Source organism: Mustela erminea, chromosome 13, assembly GCF_009829155.1.
Source record: "Mustela erminea isolate mMusErm1 chromosome 13, mMusErm1.Pri, whole genome shotgun sequence".
Taxonomy (NCBI): domain Eukaryota; kingdom Metazoa; phylum Chordata; class Mammalia; order Carnivora; family Mustelidae; genus Mustela; species Mustela erminea.
Window position 1 is genome coordinate 50,777,843 of NC_045626.1, and position 23,432 is coordinate 50,801,274.

Below are 23,432 nucleotides of genomic sequence, written 5' to 3' on the forward strand. Positions count from 1 at the left end.
TTCCAATTTCCCCCAACTCCCTTCTCCACTCTAAGTCCCCATGTCCTCCATGCTATTTGTTATGCTCCACAAATAAGTGAAACGATATGATAATTGACTCTCTCTGCTTGACTTATTTCACTCAGCATAATCTCTTCCAGTCCCGTCCATGTTGCTACAAAAGTTGGGTATTCATCCTTTCTGATGGAGGCATAATACTCTATCCCCAGGGGTACAGGTCTGTGAATCACCAGGTTTACACACTTCACAGCACTCACCAAAGCACATACCCTCCCCAATGTCCATAATCCCACCCCCTTCTCCCAAACCCCCTCCCCCCAGCAACCCTCAGTTTGTTTTGTGAGATTAAAAGTCACTTATGGTTTGTCTCCCTCCCAATCCCATCTTGTTTCATTGATTCTTCTCCTACCCACTTAAGCCCCCATGTTGCATCACCACTTCCTCATATCAGGGAGATCATATGATAGTTGTCTTTCTCTGCTTGACTTATTTCGCTATAAAATATTTTCTTTTAACATTATTTGTGAAACAATCCAGGATCTTCTGCAGCTTCAAAAAAAAAAAATGCTGTGAATTTGCTTTTCATTATGCTAAAGTGATTATCTACAAAAGGTCTCTTCCTGTGTCTTGTTTTCCACCAAATTTTTTGTTTGTTTTGTTTATTTTACTTTAAATTTTATGACTTGGAATTTATCCTAATCCATGTATACTCAGTTTGTTTTCCCGCTGTTGTAGAAAAGGTTTTCAGAATTGAAATGACTTTAGGAGAATTTCATTTAAAAGTCATTTGAGTTTAAGAGGAAGTGACCTCACTTACTTGGGTAGAAAAAAAAATGACTAATATTCATTCAATTATTTAAAATCATTTGGTAGATATTTACAAAAGGACATGGAGCAGGTCAGAGATATTTGGAATATAGTATTCATCTATAAACAGCTACTGAATTATTTCTTTGGAACCTGAGAAACTGTCTCTGAGCACTGCAATCACCATCCATTTTGGACAGTAGATATGAATCACCTACTCTTTTTTTTTCTTCTTCAAGTTTTTATTTAAATTCCAGTTAGTTAACATACAGCATAATATCAGTTTCAAGTGTACAATATAATGATTCGAACTTCTATACAATATGTGGTGCTCATCACAAGTGTACCCCTTAATCTCCATCTCTTTTCCACCCATGGAAAAAGCTACCTCCCCTACTTTATGAGAAGAACACCATAAAGTGAAAGAAACCAAGGAACCCAATCTTTGACTATGAGGGTCCACTTACATGTAGATTTTTTTCAATAAATACAGCTCAGTACTGTAAATGTATTTTCTCTTCCTTATGATTTGTTTAATAGTGTAAGGACCTATTTAGCCAGAGGCTTCCATCCAGGTTAAACAAAAACCTTGTTTAACCCTTAAACTGTCCTTGCTCCCCTTCCCCCAGGGGACTTACTTAAAAACAAGTCCTGGAAACCAGCCCCAGGTAACAAAGCCCAGATACAAGGATGGGTCAGACCTGGTGGAGACATCCAATCAGTGGGGGGTTGCATAATGTCTCCCTAGCTACCAAGGAGTATGGGCCCCGCCGTTTGGGAGTCTTTTGGGCACCAATTCTAACCAAGGTGATAGGCTAGGTCAAATGTCTACTATAGGGTAAATTGTAATTCAGTTGTAATTCAGGTGGTCACCTAGCATCACTGTGCAGCTTTCTCTGTGTGTTACAATTTCATTGGCCACCTGTGCATGGCCAGGCCCAACCGCATGACCTTTGCCCTTAAAAACTAGTCTGTAAAACAGAGAAAGGTCGATTTCAAGCTATTATTATTTCTAAGTTAACAATTATTATAATATTGAAAAGTAAACCACAAATCCAAAATGGAATCATTTATGTTAAGGGCCCACATTGTTGCAGAAAATAATCAGACCAGCAAGACACCAAGTTGATGAAGTTCTAGAACATAGAACTGGAGTTCGGTGGGGTGAGTTCTGGAGCCGATGACCAAGAAAGAATTCTTGAGACATCTTTGGTGCAAATTGGTGGCTTATTAAAGCATGGGGACAGGACCCGTGGGCAGGAAGAGCTGCTGCCCAGGGATGGGAGGAGTGGTCTATTGTATACTTGTAAATTGGGAAGGGGATTAGGGATGATGTAAGTCTCTAAGAAGTTTTGGAAGCAAGGTTTCTAGGACCTTGAGGGGCTAGCTATTGTCTGGGGAAAAGGTTATTCATTACCAGTAATAAAACCTTTTCATGAGACCATTTAGATATATATCAGTGGGCCTTATGCTTGGGACTGATTGTTGACACTATCTTGGAGGTTTAGAGATAATTACAAAGGAATTGTTAAAGTAGACTTACAGGATCCTGGTTGGGGGTAGGGAGTCCATCAGGCTAGGATTGTCCTTTGCGGATTGTCCTTTGCCTTTAGCAAAGCCTTAAGGTGGGGGTAGTTGAGTCCCTAGAGGAGTGTCACTCTTCCTGTTTCAAGGGCTTGTCAGTAGGTAAGGAAATTTAATAATTTTTCTTTTGCCTCTGTTTCCCACATCAAAGTGACACTTGGAGAAGCAGAACTCGGATTTATTTTACACCTGGCAGACTCAGATGAGCTTGTGCTGGAATTTCTGGGCCCCGGGCAGTGGGGTTATAGGGCTTTTATGGGGGACTGCAGGCAGTCAAGTTCCAAGGTCTGTGCTGACTGCTGGTAGGTAGGTTTAAACGGGGGAGCAGGATGCTTCCGGTGGGAACAGTAGTGCAGGGAACCTGTGATGGGAAGCCAGTTTACAGAAGCAGGGATGGCTTGTTATTTCTTGCTTCCAGTAGGGCTTCTGATTATCTCTAGTTTATTGTTAGTAACTCTACATCTTTTGGGGCCTCCTGACCTGGGCCTGCTCTGGGTCATTTTCCTCTTCAACATCAGCAGTTCAAGACTTAACTATCTAACCTAACTGCAGTTTTTAGCCTCTAAGGAATGTAACCTTTAACCCGTCAACCATAAGTTTCCTGGTCAGCACTAGGTTATTTATGGATAGACTCTGTTCCACCTTAGGAAGGTGACCTTGCCTAAAACAATGAGTTCTTGGCTAATAATTTCATTTTTTTTCTACTCTCTCTCTACTGTTAGAAAACAAAATTTCAACTGAGTAAGTTTTAGAGACCTAATTAGCTTTATTAAACAATTCGTGAATTGGGCAACATCCCATCTAGCAAACAGAGGAGAACCCCAAGGAGTTATACAAAATGGAAGGTTTTTATAGAAAGGAGGATGGGGCAAAGAAGTTATAAGCAAAAGAAAAGACAAGATTGTTTCAGGTCAATCACCCTTACAGGGAAGGGAAGGGGTTGTTACTATGCAGATTACCTCATCTTTCTTTGGGGGGGATTGAGAAGGCCAATTCAACAAATTACCTCTTTGTTGCTTATCAGAAAATCCCTGACTCTCCACTTAAGCCTTATTATTTCTGCGAGAGGATCAAACTGCAATTAGATTAGGTATTAAGCCCTGGTTTACTGACTTGGGCTGTAACCTAAATGTTGCCATTTTGGGGCTTTGGTTTTCTTTTTAACACTATATTTAAAAACATTTCCTTTTCTTCAGCTCAAGGGAGATTTTTTCTATTTGTTAAATTGGATGCTACCTGATACATGAACCATTCAATAAAGCTAATTTGATCTTTTAAGCAACTCAGTTGAATTTTTGTTATCAACAGTAAATACCAGTTACCACTACTTGAAATTAATAACTTCTCTACTTGCTGTTTGCTACCTTCCCACATTAGAGAGCCAGCACTATAAAAGGATAGACCTTTTCTGTCAAGTTCATCACTCTGAGACTGAGAATTGGTACATTGTAGTAGTTAAATAGTGGGAAGCAGAGTCACACTACCTGGGTTTATTCTCCAGCTCTGTCACACCTATAAACATTTTGTTTAAGATTTTTTTTCAATTGTGACTTGTGGGTTGCAATAGTCCATACATCATAGGTTGTTGTTGTGAGATATTAAAGTGACTCATACATAACAAGCACTAACTGTTGGTTGGATGGAATGCCCAGTACTTAGAACAAGGCCAGCACTTGTATCTGATAAATAGTGCAATATAATTAACGGATGAATGGGCATGTTCAGAAAACACAGATGAACACTTGATGGAATGATAAAATATTAAAAAGGGAACCAAGTAAATACTCGGCACACATTTTTCCTTACCATGTGGTAGAAAGAAAGTAAAGCATAAATCAGAATGAAGAACCGGTGAAAGAAGGTAGAAATTGTGTGGAACAGATCACAAAAGGTTTACAACTTTAGACCTGGATTTTATTTCTAGCTCTCTAAGTTCTGCAGTAATCTGAGGTCTTAAGCTTGTGAGTGTACTGAATAAATTGGACGATCGATACATGCCTGGCCCTTCGTTCAGCACTCTACTTCACGAATGCCATGAAAACATAGTCCTAACTCTATGTAGTTTCAAAAACCACAGAAAAATATTAGTGCCCTAAGAATATCTCTGAAATTTGGTGACTGATTTGATGTGTACCTTTCTACACGTTATTTGATAATTATTCCTGTTCTTTAAAGACTTTCAGTCATGTTAAAATAGAAATGCCATTGGGAGTTATTACACTACACTTGTAACCTTATTAGTCATTTTCATTTCACTTCAGTGTTGGTTACATTTACAACATACGTATTTGATCACACAATTTGAGAAGCATTCATACTAGAAAAATAAAATTTTATTCCTTTTGGACTCTAGGGATGATGAAAACTTGTAATATCAACAATAAATTGATCTTATTACAAAAAACTGTAAAGGATAACACAAGTTAACAACATTCAGGTCCTCTTCATCTTGGTATTAGGCTAGAATAGATAGGATGTCAGAGACTGGGGAATGTTTATTGGGTTCATGGAACATTTTTAAGTATTTTCATATTAAGTAACCAGGATATATGTTTTTAGTTGCAACTTTTTTTCCTGTCCTTGCAACTTAATGACCCTGTGAATCACTAGACAGAATGTAAATAACAAAGCTGCTCTATTGTGGGCTGCTTACCTGATTCCTTTATTCATCCCTCAACATAAAACAAGAAGTCATATTTATTTTAATCATTATGAAATCCATGGATGAGGTGGCAAATGATCTTGCAGAACGTACAGTCAAGGCAAACTGGCAAAGAATGCTTCCTGTCTTGTTGAAGAAGTACGTAGCAGCTCTTGTTCTGTTTTCCCAGGTCACAGATCAATACAATTTCTGTAAATGGTATTGTCTACTGATTCCACCAAATGGGTAATGGCCATGTACAGGTTCTAAATAAGAGTGCTTATGATGAAAATTAATTCAGTGGAGGTTTGATTTCAGCAACTGTTCCCAAGCAAAATGATTATTAATTTGATGTGACTACCCAGATTTCAAGGCCTTTAGTCTATACTTTCCTCATCATTATCTTCTTTAACTCATGTAGAGGAGCAGAATTTGCCACCCCAAATTGTGTCCCTTGGTATATTGATTATTTTAAGCTGGTTATTTTTGAGGAACTGCAGGCATAAGATGAGGCATAACGAACTCCCACTCAACCTATTTTGGTTATCTGAAGATGGTACTTAAGATGATGGCTTTGGCCATTTTGGGGAGTTGCTCAGTTTTCCTCGATCTCTCCCATGTGTATAGGAGATACATATGTTAATAAAATTGTGTTTGTTTTTCTCCTATTAAATTGCCTTGTATCAATCTAATTATTAAATTAAGCAAAAAACCTAGAAGGGAAGAAGTGAAAACTTCTCTGCCCCCACAGTATTTACAATTATGTTTTTTTTATCCATACTTCACATATCACCATTTAGGCCCAAATAATATCAGTACTATTCATTATGGCTTACAGTCTCTTACTTTTGATCCAGAAGAGTTTCCACATTATAGAAACAAATGCTTTGTGGAGACTCAGAAATATACTTTCTATTCCTATGACATCTACTTCTGGACATCTTTTTTTTTTTTTTTTCCTTTTAAGATATTTTTTATTTGGGGGAAGGTGAAGATGAGAGGAGGGGCAGAAGGAGAAGGAGAAGCAGATTTCCTGAGGAGCAGGGAGCCTAATACAAGGCTTTATTCCAGGACCCTGCTATCATGTCCTGAACCAAAGTCAGACGCTTAATGAACCAAGCGACCCAGGTACCCCTCTACTTCTGGACTTCTAAATTTAAACAGCAATAATTAAAAAAATAAAAATATACAAAACAGAAACCAAGAAATAATCCAAGCTAATTAACCTTAATGTGGTATAGCAAAAGACAGAAAGAGGCAACATAATACTGATAAAAGTGTTGGAAGAATAACACGACCTGACTTCAAGACAGACTATAAAACTACGGTAATCAATCCAGAGGGGTATTGGCCAAATGATAAACATAAGAATCAATAAATTAGAATCAATATCCACATAAGTATAGTTAACCAATCTCTGACAAAGGCAGAAAGGCATTTCAGTGGGAAAAGGAGAGTCTTTTTCAACAAATGGTGCTGCAACAGTTGGACATCGATATGCAAAATCAGTCAATCAATCTAGACAGAGAAATTATACCTTTTTTTCAAAAATTAATTCAAAATGGTCCACACTCTAATTACAAAGCATAATACTATAGAACTTCTGGAGTCAAGCATAGGAGAAAATCTGCATAAACTTGGGTTTTGAACGTAAGTTTTTAGGTACAACGCCAAAAGCATGACCCATGGAAGAAAAAAATTGATGTTAGATTTTATTACAATTGATATTTTCTATTTTGTGAAATATACTGTTAAAGAATGAAATTATAGTCATAGATAAGAAAATTATTTATTTTTATTTTTAAAAATATTTTATTTATTTATTTGCTATAGAGAAAAGGAGAGAATGAGAGAGGATGAGCCAGAGGGTAGAGGCAGAGGGAGAAGGAGAAGCAGGCTCTCCACTGAGCAGGGAGCCCAAATAAGGCTAGATTCCAGAACCCTGGGATCATGACCTGAGCTGAAGGCAGACACGTAAGCGACTGAGCCACCCAGGTACCCCGAAAATTTATTTTTCAAACACATATCTGGCAAAGTATCCAAAATATATAAAGAAGACATAAAATTCAACAAGAAAATAAATAATTTATTTAAGTGGACAAAAACTTGGAGAGACACTTCACCAAAGATATACAGGTGGCGAAAAAACATTAAAAGATGCTCAACATTACTTGCTACTAAGGAATGACAAATTTAAAGGACAGTGAGTGGGGTGCCTGGGTGGTGTAATCAGTTAAGTGTGTAACTCTTGGTTGCAGCTTAGGTCGTGACCCCAGGGTCATGAGATTGAGTTCCTCAATGGGCTCTGTGCTCAGCAGGAGTCTGTTTAAGATTTTTTTCTCTCTGTGTCTCTAAAAATAAATAAATAAATCTTTAAAAAAAAGATAATGAGTTTCCACCACACATCTATTATAGTAAGTAAAATCCAGACCTGTACCCCTGGGGATAAAAATACATTATATGCTCATAAATAAATAAATAAATAAATAAATAAAATGCTAAAAAAAAACCCAAAATATTGATATTGCTTAATCCTGGTGAGAACACAGGGCAACAGAAACTCATTTGTTGCTAGTGGGATTGCTGCATGGTACTACCATTTTGAGAGACAGTTTGGTAGTTTCTTGCAAAGCTAAATACAGTCTTACTATCCAATCCAACAGATAGCTAATTGTTGTTTACTCAATTCATTTAAAAACATATCCATGCAAAACCCTGCCCATGTTTATTTTTATATGCTCTATTCATTAATCACTCTGAACTGGAAGCAACTAAGTTGTCCTTCAATAGGTGAATAAATAAACCAAATTATAGAACTCCCAGAAAATAGAATACTATTCAGTGACTTAAAAAAACTCTATCAAGCTATGAAAACCATAATGAATATTGTTAAGTTTTAAAAATTCAGTTTGAAAAGACTACTTATTCCATAATTCAATTATATGACATTTTAAAAGATAAATTATTTTTAAAAAAGTAAAAAGATCAACACTAACAAGTGTTTGGAGGGAGGGAAAGGGGATTGAATAGATAAAGCACAGGGGAATTTAAGGGGTGAAAGAATTTTCTATGATAGTTTATTGGTAGATACATAACATAGTACATCTGTCAGAACCCAGCATGTTTTAGTACAGACAATTTATCTTAATATATATCAATTCAAGAAATTATTTAGGATGTTGGGGATTCCAGGAAGGAATGCAGAGTGGGACAAGAGAATCCAACTGTACTACAAATATAAGAAGAAACCTCACTGACAAGAAAGGCAGGGAGAGATGTTGAACTAAGTAATTCTGGAAATGAGAGGAATCTGCAAGACTAATGGCAAAGGAACTGACAAGTTGTTGATAAAATTTTTTTCCATGGTATATTTGTACCTGAATTGGACAATTAAGTAAATAGACTGCAGATGGTGGGAGCCTGGTTTCTCACTGTTAGAATGGAACTTTATAGATAAGCAAGGGAAATAAGTTAAAATGACTTATGTGGTAATTGATTAGAGTCAGAAACATCTATAGCTTGAGTTTAGCTAAATACTAATGCAATTGGTTTTTGTTTTGTTTTTTAAATTTATTTTTTATTTATTTTCATCATAACAGTATTCATTATTTTTGTACCACACCCAGTGCTCCATGCAATCTGTGTCCTCTCTAATACCCACCACCCGGTACCCCAACCTCCCACCTCCCCGCCACTTCAAACCCCTCAGATTGTTTTTCAGAGTCCATAGTCTCTCATGGTTCACTTCCCCTTCCAATTTCCCCCAACTCCCTTCTCCTCTCTAACTCCCCATGTCCTCCATGCTATTTGTTATGCTCCACAAATAAAAGAAACCATATGGTAATTGACTCTCTCTGTTTGACTTATTTCACTCAGCATAATCTCTTCCAGTCCCATCCATGTTGCTACAAAAGTTGGGTATTCATCCTTTCTGATGGAGGCATAATACTTCATAGTGTATATGGACCACATTTTCCTATCCATTCGTCCGTTGAAGGGCATCTTGGTTCTTTCCACAGTTTGGCAACCGTGGCCGTTGCTGCTATAAACATTGGGGTACAGATGGCCCTTCTTTTCACGACATCTGTATCTTTGAGGTAAATACCCAGGAGTATAATGGCAGGGTCATAGGGAAGTTCTATTTTTAATTTCTTGAGGAATCTCCACACTGTTCTCCAAAGAGGCTGCACCAACTTGCATTCCCACCAACAGTGTAAGAGGGTTCCCCTTTCTCCACATTCCCTCCAACACTTGTTGTTTCCTGTCTTGCTAATTTTGGCCATTCTAACTGGTGTAAGGTGATATCTCAATGTGTTTTTTTTTTTAAAGATTTTATTTATTTATTTGACAGAGAGAGATCACAAGTAGGCAGAGAGGCAGGCAGAGAGAGAGAGAGAGGAGGAAGCAGGCTCCCCGCTGAGCAGAGAGCCTGATGCAGGACTCGATCCCAGGACCCTGAGATCATGACCTGAGCCGAAGGCAGCGGCTTAACCCACTGAGCCACCCAGGCGCCCCTCTCAATGTGGTTTTAATCTGAATCTCCCTGAGGCTAGATATGATGAACATTTTTTCATGTGTCTGATAGCCATTTGTATGTCTTCATTGGAGAAGTGTCTGTTCATCTCATCTGCCCATTTTTTGATATGATTGTCTGTTTTGTGTGTGTTGAGTTTGAAGAGTTCATTATAGATCCTGGATATCAACCTTTTGTCTGTACTTTCATTTGCAAATGTCTTCTCCCATTCCGTGGGTTGCCTCTTTGTTTTTTTGACTGTTTCCTTTGCTGTGCAGAAGCTTTTGATTTTGATGAAGCCACAGCAACTTCTTTCAAGATATGTTTCCAAAGGCAAAGGAAACAAAAGTGAAAATAAACTTTTGGGACTTCATCAAAATACAATTGGTTTTATACAGAAACATTGGTAGATATGTGTGCATATATGCTTTAGTATACACACATACTTCCTTGCTCTGTTAACTGACAAGTAAACACTTGTGTTTACCTTAGTAATAATACCTTAGCGACAGCAAGTAAACCCAGGCCACACGTTTTGGTTTTAATGCTGTTAATAAATGCTGTTATAAAAAAAGTGCTAAAAACACAACACAACACAACACTGATGACATGAAGATATGTCAAAGACCACAGTAACCCACTTAAAAATTACCCAATGTCTACAACTGAAGCAATCTGAGCAAAAGAATCAATAAGTAGTACTGGATTATAATCTAAGTATAACACAAATATCCATACTGATAGAAATAAATGATTAAACAAATTAACAAGGAAAGACAACTCTCCTGTGCCAAATAATTCTAAATAATTTATATAGATACTGTGTTCTCAAAGAAGGGAGCATACCTTCCCTCTCCTTATGCACATTGTGATTCCTTCCTAAGAGACTATATGCCAAAGAAAAAATAAAAATTCTTTAGAAGAGAAACTTGACAAACACTAACACAGCCAGCTGATCATGGTCAACTTCAAAAGTCATAAATCGCGTTGACTGTATTTACACTTGATATGATCTGATGACAGTGGCTATTTACCTCTGTGTTCTTCCTCCCATGAATCCATTTCCTACACTAATTACGGGAAAAAACATCAGATTTATTGCAATACAAAGGTTTTCTTCAAAACATCTGATTGGTACTTCTCAAAACTGTCAAGGCCTCCAAAACAAAGAAAGTCTGAGGAACTCTCACAGCTAAGAGATACCTAATGAAACACAATAACTAGATTAACATGGTATTGTGGGTGGACTCCTGGAATAGAGAAAGGACATTAGGTAAAAACAAAATAAAATTTAATAAACTGACTTAAATTTATAATAATATTTCAATATTTGTTAGTTATTTTTAAAAATGTACCATATTTCTGTAAATTATTAATAAAAAAGATGTGTAATCTATCTTCTCAATTTTCCTATAAATTTAAAACTGAGCTAAAAATAATAAAGCCTATTTAAAAAATAGACATGAAACAAAAAACAGATGAGCAGTAGGCATAAATCAATAGTACTGTGTGGTGACTAACATAACACAATAAAAAATATTATCTACATTTGAAAAAAAATCAATAGTGTTTTAGGCAAAGTGAGATATATGATCAACTTACTAAAAACGTCATTAGCTAGAATCTCAAAACACACTAAACCATTATTATGAAGCTTATTGTAAAAATAGGAAAAATAATTACATCAAATAGTCATTCTGATATTCTCAAATACTGAGACTCACAGTGTAGGTCTTCTAATATACTTTCTCTAGATTGTTTTGGCTATCCTTATATACATATTTACAGAACCTTTGCTTAACTCAAAGTCATGAAGATTCATTCCTATGTTTTTTTTCTTAGAGTTTTATCATTTTTATGCTTATATTTAGGTTTATGATATATTTTGAATTACTTTTTATGCATGGCATAGGAGAGGAAAATTGCCACCCTAAAGTGTGTCTCTTTGACATGTGAATTATTTTCAGCTGATTATTTTTAAGAAACAGAAGACTAAAAAATCTTTTTTGCCTCCCATCTAACTGCCTAAAAGAATTAAGACAGAGGACCTCAAAGGGAGCTATCACCATAAATAACCATAGTATAATATTAACCAGGTATGGTAGATAGGTAACAACCTAGCAAGGCCTTTTTGATCAAAATCCTCTTTTTGTCATTGGTTCTGGATGACCCAGCAAACATTTGTTTATCAAACATCGAATCTTTTCTACCTTTGCCTTTCTACCCTTTGAAGCCTCAGATCCCTATTCTCTTTATCTTAGTCCAGAATGATGTATGTACTACATTTTTCCTGTCTTTGGAATCTCTCATGTGGATTCCTTATATGTACATGATTAAATATGATTTTCTCCTGCTAATCAGTCTCATGTCAATTTAATTTTTAGATCAGCTGAAAGCAATGTTAAAGAGAAGGGTAAAATCTTTCTTCTTCAACAATGGTGTGAGGTAAGGTCTAATTTCATGTTTTGCTAGTGAATATTTATTTTTGATTTTTTTAAATTTTAAGCTAACAGTATATTACTAGGATAATTTGTGCTGCTGCCCCTCGGAACAATTTGTTACTTAAACTGTAACCCCTGGAGGATTTTACTAGTTGCCAAGCACATTTAGACAAGGCCTTAAAAAATACTGATACTGACAACAGGTCTTTGGGGAGAAGGACGATGTACGACCGTGAAGCTGGGCAGCTGGGGATGCCTGGCTCGCTCAGGGCTCAGGGCGGAAGGCCACCCCTTCACCGAAGCTGGGCAGCCGGGAACGCCTGGCCCACCCAGGGCCCAACGCCGCCTGCTTCAGGGAAGCCGAGCACCCGGGAACGCCCGGTCAGCTCAGGGTGGAACGAAAACCGCCTGCTTCCCTTTCTCGTGATCGCTCCTTTCTCTTCCCAGAAGTGCTCGTTGTTAGTTAGAGGAGTCCTTTGAATGTGCTTGGTTAACTATAAACATTACCCTCCTCCTTGCTGACCTGCAAGACGTGACTAACGTGCGACCTCCATCAATCCTTCTGTTGGCTATTGTTTTCTATCCAATAAAAGTGAGACTGTAGAGTTGCTCGTGGCAGCAGTCCTTTTCGTCTGTTGTCCCCTGCTCCCAGTCTTTTGCAGCTGACTTGTTTGAGCCTAATTCTTCTCTCATCGCCGACTGGAAGCGGCAATTTGCATTTGATGGTGTATTACAGATGATATAGCTATAGATAAGATATATAGATAGAGATTTAAATAGATGATATACATATTATAATTGTGTAAAATATATAATTAATATATTTATGTATATATTGTATATATATTTCCTCATAATTTGATAAGTACTCTTTTCCTGTGTTCATGAGGGTATTAACTTACAATGTTCTTTTCTTAAAATATCTTGGGCATGTTTTATTATAAGAATTCTTACAAATCAGAGTTCAAAATGTTCTTTTTCCCTTGATTTTTAAAGGGTTTTTTATGAGTTGATATTATTTTTTCCTTATATATTTCAAAGAATTTACTAATAAAACTATTCCCCCCAACTTACATTCACTCTCTCGCTCAAATAAATAAATAAATCTTAAAAAATAAGAAAATCTAGAGTAAAATTCACATGGTTATTGACATAGTTATTTATGTGTGTATCTTTTCCTCACTGTCCAGAAGCCTCTTTGAAAATAAAAGAAATGGCATAATCTAATAAAGTTTATAGAAATTATATTAGTGGTTGTCTAAGGTTGACAGGTAGGAAATGGGAGGGAATATGGAGTTACTCCTAATTTATATGGGATTTCTTTTTGGTGTGATGAAAAGATTGTCCTATTAGACCATGGTGATGTTTACACATTATGTGAATGCATCCTTTAGTCACCAAGGGGAATAAGAACAAATGTGTTTGTCTGAATGTAAAAATGTCACTATAACTGGGGGGAAACATTAAGTATATGTTCTATTTACTACAAATAAGTTCTCAGAATGTTCTTGAGAATGACCTCTTCTAGTAAAAAATGACCAATTATAGTAGATGAAGAAAGTTATTTTTAGTTTCTAGTAGTAAAAGTGAAATTCTATATTTTTCCCAAGAGTTGGTAGGGGTTATTTTACTGATCAATCTAAGAAATATGATTTTAGAAGGCGTGTACTGAGATAGTAAAATCAAACAACCCAATTCAATACATCTTGTAGGACAGTTGTCTGACATGTTTCCTTATTTCATGAGTATTGGAGTTTCTGATACAGTTATTCATTCAAGTGTGCACAACTTACCAGAGAAGAATGATCTTTGTCATTCTTTCATTGCACATTAGGTGTCACAATGCATTGCATATAACAAGTAGTTGTCTACAAAAATAAAAACTGTGAAGTAACAACTTAAGTTTTTTAGAATTTGCAAGAACACTTGCAGTAGCTTTGTAGAAATTATAATGAAGCTGTGTTTTAAAAATAATAATAGAAAATTGAGTTGACTCCTTTTTTGGACTTGTGTTTTAATGCCTGAATTTCTGAAAGCATATGGTGATTCTCAAAGTTCTCCATGTTCTACCTACTGCTAGAAATTTCTTGCCTACTGATTTCAGCACCTCTTCAATGGTGTTAAAGCCAATTAGTGATACATCAAAGTTTTTTTTTAATAGCAGAAAGTTTAAACCACTATAGAACATTTGCACATCTAGCCCTATGAAAACCTATGATCTCATGATCTTTGATCTGTGCCTATGAGGCAAAATTCATAAATGTGCTTTCATTACCAACTTTGACTCTCATCAGGAAGCAATCAGAACAAAAATAAATGATCTAACCTTAACTAGAATGGCAACCTGTGTGAAAAAAGATTATAAGGCAGGTAATAATTTCCTAGCAGATATATAGATCCCCCCCAAGTCTTTTGACACTGTTAAAAATCAGTTACTTTTTAATGTGAAAAAATCTAGCAGACTAATGAAATAACAACAACTATAGAAACAAGCTACATGTTGGCAAATGTTTGCTTTTGATCTCATTTTCAGTTCAAATATTACTGGAGATCATGTAATTTATACAGATCATACATCAAAATCATGTTTATTTTACATGTTTGCATATATTGTTTTATAGTTTGTATTTATTCACAGATCTATGGAGTTACTTTGATCCCAAATGTTTCAGGACTAGGAAAAAATGCTGAGTTGTAGAAGAGGATTTACTTTCTTATTTAACATTATGAAGGAAAGTTTTAAAAGGAAGAGAAAAACTTTTGGAAGCTAATACAGGCTTCATCCTATCTGGAAAGATTGTTGTTGTTGTTTTAAAGATTTTATGTATTTATTTGAGAGACAGAGATAGCAAGAGAGTGTGAGCAGGAAGGAGAGGGAGAAGCAGCCTCCCCTCCAAGCAGGGAGCCCTAAGTAGACCTTGGTGCCTAGTGAGATCATGACCTGAGCCAAAGTCAGATGCTTAACCAACTGAGCCACCTGGGCAGCCAGGAAAGATTGTTTTTAATGTTACCTTGGATGTCTCCATTTCCTGTCATCTTTTCATTTCTCAGTCACCACTTAACAGATATATCTGGTACTCTGTCGGGTATTGGTCATATACATACTCTATCTCTATCACAACAGAGGATCCAGTCAGTCTTACCTGTTGCTCCTTGATATGCTGTATATTGGAGAAAAGTCTAGGTTAGGGTTGAATCCTAGCTTGACCATTTAATAATTGTGTTGAAGTTGTTCAATCTCTGAATCTCAAATAACCTCCACTTAAAAGTGGGGTTATCGGGGCACGTGGGTGGCTCAGTGGGTTAAGGCCTCTGCCTTCAGCTCTGGTCATGATCCCAGGGTCCTGGGATCGAGCCCCACATACAGCTCTCTGCTCAGTGGGGAGCCTGCTTCTCTTTCTCTCTCTCTCTGCCTGCCTCTCTGCCTACTTGTGATGTCTGTCAAATAAATAAATAAAATCTTTAAAAAAAAAGTGGGGTTATAATATGTATGTCATAGTATTTGCTACATATTGTATAATGAACAATTAATGTCACATTTTACACATAAAGTATCAATAAATGATTCAATAATAATGCTGCTGACAGTGAAAATCCCTGCAGTTATATTTCAGCAGAAGTCAGGAGGAAAATGGTATTCTGCCATTAAATAAAGGGTATAAAATCTAAGTGTAAAGACTAGGATGGAAATAGGTAGGTCTAAATTATTTTTATTTTCTTCAAAGTAAAAAGATAAAGGAGAAACTTAAGGAAATAGATAAATGGATAAATAAGGCTCAGTGAATGAAACCAATCAATCAAAAATCAAGTGTAGATCTGTAATGTCCAAGAGAGCAGCTATTAGCCATATATTGAGCATCTGAAATATGACTGGTCCAAAAAGAAATGTGCTCTAATGGTAAAGTGACACAGGATTTTGAAGACACTTAATTAAAAAAAAATTAAAATCACATAAAATCTCTCCATAATAATTTGTGCACTAATAACATTGAAATTATAAAAGAGATTTAGATATTTACATTAAATGATATGTATTAAAGTTATTTTACCTTAAATGTAGCTACAGGAAAATTTTAAATTACATGTGTGGCTCACACTTTATTTTCTATTGGATAGAGCTAAGTCAGAGAAAGAGATTGACATAGGAATAATTCTATCCTCATGAACCAAGTGTTGAAGAAAATATTGGTGGTTGCATCCTTATTGTCATGTGGTATTTGGAGAGGTTCTCAAAGTTGGTGGTATTTGGATTGTACATAAGAAGATTAATAAATTTTCTCTAGATAGTGACAACAATAAAGAAGACCTTTGTCATCTACTTATGATCAGGAAAAACAAAATAAAACAAATGAAAAAAACAAAAAAACTATGACTTCATTTGGACCTGAAGTTAGACACAGAGTATAGGTACAAAAAGATTACCTTCTCAATTTCATAGCCAGAGAACATTTTAATGAAATGGGCTAACCAAGAAACATCTGATTTAACAGGTTATCTGAATAAGACTTAAATCATTAATCTGTACAATAGATATTTGCTGACATTCCTTTAGTTTTAAATGCAACCAGTTTTTAATATTGTACTGATGTTGACATGGAAAGTAGAAGAAGAAAAAATTTTGCAAAACATGTTTCTTTTTCCAGAGAGCTAAATAATACCACATAATTTTTAATTATTTTCACTTTTAGACATAAAATTCAAAATTCCCTTTCTCGACACTTTATTAAATATTTACATCTGTAATTTTGTTCTTTAATTTAAAGTTCAAAACACAATTAAAAAGTATAAATTCTGAAAAGATCAATTTAGGTTTTCATTTTATATACAATATGTTTTCATATGTTCTCAATTCGGTATTTATGACCTCTGTGTTTCATATCACTACTAACATCCTTCTTAAGTGTCAACTCCACTGATTGTAAAAATTAATGATGGCAAGATTCAATAAGATGTCTAAATAATTTCAAAACCAGCATTGCTTTGGAATTGTGATGATGTTGCTAAACCACATTATTGATTTGCAGGCAGTTATTAGAAATATCAATCATTAGATATAGGCAAGTTTGAATTTAGAATATGAACATGATCCAGTGACATTAATGTATTAAGGATGAAGATGTAAACTATTTAACATCAAAGATATGAATGGTGAGATCATTCTGTATAAGCCTGGCCAGCATACCAACCACTTTATACAGTTGTCCTCCACTTTGTAAAGTGATATTGATGAACATTTGCTTAATTAAATAACTATCCTCACCTTTACTGATATTTTCGGCTGGAATAATAATTTATGCAACTTTTTAGGCACAAGTTTTGTGCTAAGATTATATAAACCATTTTATTTAAACATATTAAAACATACAGCTTTTTCTTTCTTCCTTCCTTCTATTCTTAATTTATCTTTCTTTTATTTTATTTTTTCTTTTATACTTCCATTGCTTAGATTGACATGGTGTTTTTTTATAACACAGAGGAATCAGAGATTGCAATATATAATTACTATATATCACCATAATATAACCATCTGGATGTTGTGTTGTTACGTGAACCTTGGTTCAAACTGCATTTTTAAAAAATTTTAGAAAAATAAATCTATTTGAGGGGTGCCTACGTGGCTCAGTTGATTAAGCCTCTGACTCTTCATTTCCACTAAGGTCCTGATCTCGGGGTTGTGAGATTGAGCCCCACATCAGGCTCCATGCCCAGCGCATATATTCTCTCTCTCCCTCTCCCTCTGCTCCTCCTCTCCTTCTCTTTCTCTCTCTCTCTTTAAAAAAATAAAAAGAAAAGAAATCTATTTGATAGAGAAGCATGACACTGAATGAAAGCATAAATTCTATTTTTACAGCGAAATTTAGGAAAGGGTATGTTTTCATAGGGACACACCTAACTATAAAATTGTATCAGCAAGTGAGTAGTCAAAAGAAACACACTTAAGATTATGTGTTTAAACATGCTTATCATATATATACATATATAGAGAGAACAAACTGGTGGTTTTAAGAGAGGAGGTAGAGTGGGTGAGTGAAATAAAGGGGATTAAGAGTAGACTTACCTGGAGGAACACTGAGAAATGTATAGAATTGTGCATTCTATATATGTATGTAAGTATGTAGAATGTATATTACCATTATATTGTATACCTGAGACTAACATAACACTGTATGTTAATTATAATTGAATAAAACTTTAATAGTAACAAAAGAAAGTAAATTTAAAAAAGAAATGTAGAAAACATGCATATCAAAAATATTTAGTATTCCTGAAGTCATAATAAACTCCATAATTTAGTAATATTAAATATGAAATAGACCTGCAAGCACTAAATGTAATTAGCCTCCATCATGACTTTCTCTCCAGATATGTCTTTTGATATAAAGGGAAAACTAAACTAAGGAAATTATGGGACTGAGATGTAAAATTGTAGTAGTAATCAAGGAAAAAAGAATTGTTCAATGCTTGAATTTGAGTGGTAATTAGTTGAATGGTTTTATTGCCAAATTATTTCATATTTGATCAAAATAAAAATGTTATTTGGATCCTAAAATAGTCACTATAGTACTGAATTTGATAGGATGCCTAGGATAAGAAACCAACAGCACTGGAGTTAAGTAGGACATAGGTTTGTAAAAGGTCCTGACTTAAATACAAACTATTCCAAGAAATTTGAAAGTGGAAAATACAGTTGGAAAGAGAAGGAACTGAGAAGTATCCATTTATTAAAATTTGTTTTAAAAGAGCATTAGTACCTACTCTATGTGGAATACTGGGCTAGGAACTTTATAAATGCAAATAAAATGTCCACCAGTAATTGTCCTCCAAGGAGTCCCACAATAATGGATGAAGCAGACATATTTATGAACCATTCTGTTACAAGGTTTAATGAAGTACTATACTGTAACAAAGATGTGTAAGCTATTATGTGTAAGCTATTATGGCATGTATATAGTGAGTGTGAATTAATTTAACCAGATAACACTGCAAAGTTTCCTTTTTTTTTCTTTTTTAAAGATTTATTATTTTATTTATTTGACAGACAGAGATCTCAAGTAGGCAGAGAGGCAGGCAGAAAGGAGGAAGCAGGCTCCCCGCGGAGCAAAGAGCTCGATGCAAGGCTCGATCCCAGGACCTGGGATCATGACCTGAGCCGAAGGCAGAGGCTTTAACCCACTGAGCCACCCAGGTGCCCCAACACTACAAAGTTTCTTAGAGAAAATAAGATTTAAACTAGATCTTGAAGAAAGGAAGTCATGGTACATGGTGTGTGCAAGCAATTCTGACATTTCCACTCATCTGCTCAGGTAGACACTTTCCTTCTCTCTGCCACACAGCAGAGATATACTGGGAAGCCTACCAGACTCAGCCAGAGATCAGTGCATAAGAAATTCTCTCCTGCTAATACAACATATCCCACCTGACACCTAGTGATAACTGGGGGGCTTACAAAAGTCTTCCACTTCCATATGCGGCTCGAGTGGCGGTCTAGCAGGTGCTCACTCACTCAGAACCAGAAAAATGAAGCAGAATGAAATATTGTAAGGACTCAGAAAACTAAATTGTCATTAGACTACAATCCATAAAAGTAGACCAGAAGAAATGTTCAGGATATAATAAAAAATCACTGGTCATGTAAGAGCCAAGAAAATTGTACCTTAAGTGACAAAAGACAAACCACATCAATACAGAGATGAATCTGATGTGGGAATAATTGTACAAAGATTTTAAAGCAGCCAATGTAAAATTGCTTTGAGAATAATTACAAATTCATTTTAAACAAATGAAAAAATAGAACATCTTAGAAAAGAAATAAAAGTTATAAAGGAACTAACTGGAAATTATAGAACTGCAAAATACAATAACTGAAATTTTAAAAAGAAAGAGAAAGTAGAGAGAGGGATAGAGAAGAAAAAAAGGAAAGACAGAAAGGAAGGATGGGAAGATACAGACCAATATTTTCACAAACTTAGACATAGGAATTTTCAACAAATTTGGTACATTGACTCCAACAAGTATATAAAAGAAATTATACACCATAACTAAATTGGATTTACTACAGGTATATGAGGCTGAACCAATCTCCAAAAAACTAGTACAATCCTCCATATTAACAGCCTAGTTGAAAAAAAAAATCAATTGATGCAAAAAAAGCATTTGGCAAAATTCAGTACCCTTTTATTATAAAATCTCTCCAGAAAAATAGGAATAGGTAACTACCTCTATAGACAGAATCTATAAAACAAAAGCAAAACCAAAAAAAGCCCTAACAGCTAATGTTGTAAGTAATAGTGTTTCTAGGAATTTATCCATTTCTTACAGATTGCCCAATTTGTTGGCATATTTTTTCATTATATTCTCTTATAAAAGTTTGTACTTCTATAGAATTTGTTGTGATCTCTCCTCTCTCACTCATGATCTTATTTATTTCAATCCTTTTTCTTTTCTTTTTGATAAGTTTGACTAGGGATTTATCAATTTATTAATTTATTTTTTATGTATTTATTTATTTATTTCAGACAGAAAGAGAGTGTGTGCATGAGTAGGGGGGAGAGGTAGAAGGAGGAAGAGCCTCCCTGCTGACAAAGGAGCCTGATGCAGATATTGATCTCAGAACCCAGAGATTATGACCTGAGCTGAAGGCAGATGCTTAACCAACTGAGCCACCCAGGCTTGCCTTATTAATTCTTTCAAGGAACCAGATCCTAGTTTCTTTAATCTGTTCTACTGGATTTTTTTTGTTTGTTTCTGTATCATTTATTTCTGCTCTAATCTTTATTAATTCCCTTTCTCTCCTAAAGTTAGGCTTCTTTTGCTGTTCCTTTACTAGCTCTTTTAGGTGAAAGGTTAGGTTGTGTGTTTGAGATTTTTCTTGCTTTTTGAGGCCTATATTGCTATACTTCCCTCTTATGATCACCATTTGGACCATTGTGTTTTCATTTTCATTTGCTTCCATTTATTTTCTTTTATTTCTTCTTTAATTTCCTGGTTAGCCCATTCATTATTTAGTAGGATGTACCTTAACGTCCATGTATTAGAGGTCTTTCCAAATTTTTTCTTGTGGTTGACTTCAAATTTCATAGCATTGTGGTCTGAAAATATGCATAGCATGATCTTAATCTTTTTATACTGGTAGAAGGTTGATTTCTGACCCAGTATGTGATCTGTTCTGGAAACTGTTCCATGTGCCCTTGAAAAAATGTGTTTTCTACTGCCCTAGGACGAAATGTTCTAAATGTGTCTTTTAAGTCCATCTGGTGCAATGTGTCACTTTGATCTTCTACTTAGATGATTTGTCCATTGTTGTAGATGGGGTGTTTAAGTTTCCCACTATTACTGTATTATTATTAAAGAGTTTCTTTATGTTTGTTATTAATTGATTTTATGTTTGGCTTCTCCCAAATTGGGGGGATAATTATTTACATTTGTCCCATCTTGTTGGATAGATACCTTTATTATGATAGAGTGCCCTTCTTCATCTCTTATTAAAGTCCTTGGTTTAAAATCTAGTTTGATATAAGTATAGCTACTCTAGCTTTCTTTTTGAAATTCATTAGCATAAATGTTCTCCATCCCTTCACTTTCAATTTGCAGTTATGTTTAGGTCTAAAATGAATCTCTTGTAGGGAGCACATAGATGGATCTTGTTTTTGTATCCATTCTGAGACTCTATGTCTTTTGATTGGAGAATTTAGTCTTTTACATTTAGAGTGATTGTTTATAGATAAGAATTTCATGCTGTTGTATTACCTGTTAAGTCATTGTTTCTGGAGATTTTCTCTTTTCTTTCTAGTCTTTGTCCCTTTTGGTCTGTGTTTCCCATTCAAAGTGTCCCCTTTAATATTTCTTGCAGGGTTGGATTAGTGGTCACAAACTCATTCAGTTTTTGCTTGTCTTGAAAGTTCTTTGTCATTCTGAATGGCAGTCTTGTTTGCTAGATAAAGTATCCTTGGCTTCATATTTTCCCCATTCTGCTCATTGAATATATCATGCCACCTTCTTCTGGCCTGCCAAGTTTTTGTGACAAGGTCTGCTGCTTCTCTCATTTGTCTTTCCTTGTAAGTTAGGGGTTTCTTTTCCCTTGCTGCTTTTGGTGGTTTTGTTTGTTTGTTTGTTCGTTTCTGTATTTTTTAAATTCTACAATGATATGTCTCGGTATTGGCCTCCTTTTTTTTTTTTTTAATTTTGATCAGGGTTCTCTGCCTCCTGTATTTGGATGTCTGTTTTCTTCCCCAGATTAAGGAAGTTTTCAGCTATACTTTTCTCAGATAAACATTTTGTGCCTTTTTTTCCTCTCTCCTCTGGGACTTGTATGATATGAATGTTGTTATGCTTCATGGAGTTGCTCAGTTCCCTAAGTCTACATTCATGATTCGATATTTTTCTTTCTCTCTTCTTTTCAGCTTCATTATTTTCCATTATTTTATATTTTATCTTCTATATCACTTATTTATTCCTCTGCTTCTTCTAGCCTTGTGGCCATTACATCCAACTGGTTTTGCATCTCAGTTACAGCATTTTTTTTATTACATCCTGACTAGTGTTTCAGTCTTTTATCCTGCACTCAGGGACTCCCTGATATCCTCTATGCTTTTCTCAAACTCAGCTAGTATCCTTTTGACTGCTGCTTTAAATTCTGGATCAAGCATATAACTTATATCTATTTCAATTAGATCCCTGCCTGTGACCTTTTCTTGTTCTTTCTTTTGGGGTGAATTTCTCTGTCTTGGTATCTGTCTAGGTCTCTGTATACTTCTTGCTGTTAGGAAAGCCTGTTGTTTCCTGCTCCTGAGAATAATGGATTTGTTATGAAGAGGTCAGATACTGTCCACAGCCTGGTGCTTCAGGAAGTGTTTCTGGTATATGCTACCTGTACTTGGCTCCTGTATTTGGGTTTCTCTTTCCCTCAGGTCAGTCCTCTGCAGAGTTTCTCCTTACCTACACTGGTGAGTGTTTGACCTTGTCCAGTGTGTGGCAAGTTTTATCCAGGTGTTCTCTGGTCTGCTTATTAACATAGACTTGATCTGATTTCCACTAGAGGTGAGGCCTTGCAGCACTCTATGGTTGTAGACTTGGTGCTTGCAAGGGGGTTTGTGCTGGCCTTCTGGGGAGTGGCCCATTGTTACTCTGGCACTCATGCACACTTGCCCTAGTAAAGAAGCACCTGCAGAGTGCAGGGCAGTGGGTCTTGGTGTAAATGGCTTAAGCCTCCACTGTGGATGCTGTGCTACTCACTTAAGTCCATCCATGCTGATGGGAGAAAAATGACACCAGCCTGCTCCCTCATACCCAGAGAGGGGATTTTGCACCTGCTGAGGTTCAGGAAGCCTTCACCAAAGAGCAGACAATCTATCTTCATGTATCCCAGGCTTCTGTCTGTTTCCTGGCTTCACACTCTCTGTGTCCAGGCCATCTGTCTGCCCAGGAGTGGCAGTGCTCCTGTGCTCCT

At 35.8% G+C, this 23,432-nt stretch overlaps 1 long non-coding RNA gene across 3 annotated transcripts in view; it reads left to right on the forward strand.

Moving 5' to 3' along the window:
- The first annotated feature begins 11,770 nt into the window (after nt 1-11,770).
- LOC116572058 overlaps nt 11,771-23,432 on the forward strand; it is a 175,783-nt gene continuing 164,121 nt past the window's right edge. For all 3 annotated transcript variants that reach the window (XR_004278110.1, XR_004278111.1, XR_004278112.1), the window contains exons 1-2: nt 11,771-11,817; nt 11,930-11,990. This is a non-coding gene — a long non-coding RNA (uncharacterized LOC116572058). The remainder of the gene's footprint in view (nt 11,818-11,929; nt 11,991-23,432) is intronic.